The 4,067-nt window shown below is 47.7% G+C and overlaps 1 long non-coding RNA gene across 1 annotated transcript; it reads right to left on the reverse strand.

Annotated features, from left to right (window-relative positions):
- Positions 1-2,369: 2,369 nt before the first annotated feature.
- On the reverse strand, positions 2,370-3,582 carry LOC118895987. The gene is made up of 3 exons (XR_005020059.1): positions 3,362-3,582; positions 2,799-2,884; positions 2,370-2,683 (listed from the first exon to the last, which is right to left on the reverse strand). It is a non-coding gene; the product is annotated as an uncharacterized LOC118895987 (long non-coding RNA).
- Between the last annotated feature and the right edge of the window lie 485 nt (positions 3,583-4,067).

Raw genomic sequence — 4,067 nt, forward strand, 5'->3', positions numbered from 1 at the left:
TGTCTGAATTCCCCAAACCAACACAATGAGTGGGTGCTTGACAAATCTTTGTTGGTGGAGGAATAATAAAAGGGGGGGCTCGAATAGCACAGGGAGATCAGCTCAGTGCTTTGTGACCACCTAGAGGGGTGGAATGGGGAGGGTGGGAGGGAGGGAGATGCAAGAGGGAAGAGATATGGGAACATATGTATATGTATAACTGATTCACTTTGTTATAAAGCAGAAACTAACACACCATTGTAAAGCAATTATACTTCAATAAAGATGTTTAAAAAAAAAGGGGGGGGGGCTCTGTGCCCAACACTCTGACACTAATGGACAATTCAATCAGCAAAGGTACACACGAGCTCACCACACAGTTTTGCATTGGTTTTTCAGATAGTTCTGACTCCCTGAATTTCATCCATTCGTTCATCCAGCAAGCATTTATTAAGGACCTACTACATGGGAGATGGAGGGGAGGCTGTATGGGGTATACAAGTCATAGCCAGGGTAGGTTTGTATAGTGATTATTTAAAACTTCCAGCAAAAGGCAGTAAATTATATTGAGAAAGGGGTATCTTTTTCTAATTAACACAAAATTGATGTTTGAGCCAGGCTCAAACGTAACTACGTCCCAGGCTCTGCCCTAAGCTGGGGGATACAAGAAGAATCAAATATACATTCCTGTCCTCCTGGGGCTGACATTCCCAAAGAAGGAGAAGGTGGAGGAGGAGGAGGAAGGAGGGGAAGGGGAAAAGGGAGAGGGAAGGGGAAGAGGAAAAGGAAGAGGAAAAAGAGAGAGTGTGAGAGAGAATGACACCTTTGAGCCTCTACCCTGGTCTTTGCAGTTACAAAAGCCTTTTGCTAACACATATCTGAGTTGAGTTTCAGTTGTCACCTACGACTGAAAAAGCCCTGCCCAGAGCAGGGAATAAACAAGGCTCAGTGGTGACCTGAGAACAGGGGAATGAACTGCCCGTTTGGGTGGGCAGCACGGGGAAGGGCAGCATGGAAGAGAGGACACTCAAGCTGGAGGGTGGAATGGAGTCCACCAGCATTCCTAGCAGAGGGAACAGCATGTGCAAAGGCTCAGAGGCATGAAGCTTCGTGTGTGAAAGGACAGATTTCAGAACTCCAAGACTCTTTCCTTTGTTATCCAAAATATCAGGTTTCTCATCATTTTGGGAAACTGAGAGTATTCTCTCTATCCATAAGACCTTGGGCAAGCAAAGTAAATTAATATGCTGCCAGGGTGCTACAGCCCTTGTCTCTTCCATCTTCACAGGGAGCAGTCTGCCTGGTAGGGATGATGGTTTTGTGTAGGCAGTGGCTGCTCTCTCTCACCCAAGCTCTTTCCCACATACTTCAAAAGAGCTGGTTAACAGCTGAAAACCAAGGAGTCTCTTGGGTCAGCCTCAGAACCCAGCCACGTCTGCACAGACTCTAACCAACTAAGCAGCTAATAAATTCCTTCTCTTATTTTATCCCAGCTAGAGCCCTGCCCTCAGAGGATGACAGCAAGTAAGTGATCCTCTCACACTTTTGGCTCCTGCAAAATTGTACTAAGAGGATTTTCTTAGAACATTTTAGCACAAAGGGGGTTTTCCTAATCCGGTTAGCAAATAGTCCTCTATTTAAACTCATTGATCCTTCTTTTTCTGAAGATATATTTTAAATTGGATTTGCTTCGCTGAGACAAATGGCTAAATCAGTGGGCCAACAGCCAGGATTTTGCTGCTGCTGCTGCTGCCGCCGCCGCCTGTTGATAATATCAAAAGAGTCAACTCTGTTTTACACCAAGACGGGCTTAGTTCCTTGGCTATAGGGTACACCCAGGCTGTCAATGTACTCAGCTTGGCTCAGTGGAGCCCAGGCAGAAAGGTAGAGATGAAACATCAGCCTCCATCCCTGAGGCTGGAGAAGCCCCCTCAAGCACACATCCACTGATGGTGACCTGGAGGCCTCTTCAAACCCAAAGGCTGGTCCCCAGGCCCCCACCCCTCTCCCAACTCAGAAACACAGGAAGCTGAAAGCAGCCATTTCTGGCAGGAAAAAATAGCTATCCCAGAAGTTAGCATATTCATGTAGATAGAGGATGGAAGAGGGGTTTGCAAGTCATACAGTCCCATGTTCAAATCCCTCTTCTCTGACTTACTAGCTGTGGGACCTTGAGCAAGTTACTTAACTTCTCTGAGCCTCAGTTTCCTCATCTTTAAAATGGTAGCACTAATACCTACTATGCACAGATATTACCATTAAACAACATGCCATACTTAGGAAATGGTAAGCCCCTGTATTAGTCAGGTTTTGTTACCATAATGCTGTGTAACAAACAGCCCCAGGATCTCAGTGGCTTAAAATAATGAACTTTTATTTGTCGCTAATGGTCTGTGGTCAGCTGGGGAAGCTTAGCCCCGAAATGTGGGTCAGGTTCAGTTTGCTCTTCCACTCTCTCATTCCCAGGCCACTGATATCCCTGGGGCTTGCCTTCTCAGGATGCAGGGTGGGAGCCAAGAGGGTTGCCCCAGCCATTCACATACTTGGAGCTTCTGGTTGGATGGAGCATATGTTAACTCAACTCATGCACCCAGGACCAAAGCAGGTCAGTGGGCGAGCAAGAACTACGCCCCGTCCACAGGGAAGCCACGGCAATGTGAGGAGGCCAGGAACAATTGTGAGCAAATAATATCAGCCACATGGTCTGCAATAAAGGAAACCACTATAGTTTCATTGTCCTCAAATGGCTCCAACAGCCAACCCCTTCTACCTGTCCCCTCTGCTACCCCCAGTTCAGGTCCTCATCGCTTCATGCCTACATGGTTGCCAGAGCCTCCCAACAGGTCCGTGTGTCTTGGTGTCTTCTCTCCCCTCCATCTCGTGCTCTACCATCGAGATGATCCTCCTAAAACACAGATGAGATGTCTTTCATCAGCTTAAACACATCCCACGATGCCTTGTGACCCACATTATTAATTATTCACCCAACTAACAAAAGTTAACCTGTTAATTCCAAACTTCTTAGCACAGCCCTTCCCACCTGGTTATCAGCCTCATCCCTTGCCTCCCAAGCCTTTCCCAGTAGACCCCACCTTCTACCCACCTCAAATTGTTCCCTCTTCTCCCAGCACGCCTAGTTCTTTCAGGTCTTCTGCCCTTGCCCTGGCTCTCTCCTCTGCCTGAGATGTCCCCACCCTTTTCTGAGTGGGAGTGAACTCCCATTCACGTTTCAAACCCAGTGCCAATGGACCACCCAGATGGGTCTTCCTCAAGACCCCAGGGAGGTAACCATTCAGTGTCAGCGCAGCGCACAGCACCTACCCCTGTTACAGTTCGCAAGCCCACTGTCATGTGATGGTCTGTTCACTTACTGTTTACTTACCTTTCTCTCCCTGCTGTAAACCACCTGAGGTGAAGTCATCTCAGCCTCTTGGAGTCAGCTTGGCTACGAGGAACCGAGTTGACATTTGTTGCATGGATGAACATACTGTGGTTAGAAGGTGTAAGGGTGCACCAACTACCTGTGTGTTCCCTGTGCTGCCCAGACTCCCTTGAACTTCTGGCAAATGGCAATGCGAGCAAAAGTGATGTAGACTTCCTTGCTGGAAGTATCTTAAGAATGGGCATGGGCTTCCCTGGTGGCGCAGTGGTTGAGAATCCGCCTGCCAATGCAGGGGACACGGGTTCGAGCCCTGGTCTGGGAAGATCCCACATGCCACGGAGCAACTAGGCCCGTGAGCCCCAATTACTGAGCCTGCGCGTCTGGAGCCTGTGCTCCGCAACAAGAGAGGCCGCGATAGTGAGAGGCCCGCGCACTGTGATGAAGAGTGGCCCCCACTTGCCGCAATTAGAGAAAGCCCTCGTGCAGACACGAAGACCCAACACAGCCATAAATAAATAAATAAATAAATAAATAAATAAATAAATAAATAAATAAATAAATAAATAAATAAATTTAAAAAAAAAAAAAAAGAACGGGCATGACTCCTCGGCCTTCTCTTCAGCAATGATCTCATGCGGGGACGTCAGGGCTGCAAAGATTGAATCTCCCAGGATCCACTAATCTGCATCAGACTCTCCATGAGTGA

This window comes from Balaenoptera musculus, chromosome 5, assembly GCF_009873245.2.
Source record: "Balaenoptera musculus isolate JJ_BM4_2016_0621 chromosome 5, mBalMus1.pri.v3, whole genome shotgun sequence".
Lineage (NCBI taxonomy): Eukaryota > Metazoa > Chordata > Mammalia > Artiodactyla > Balaenopteridae > Balaenoptera > Balaenoptera musculus.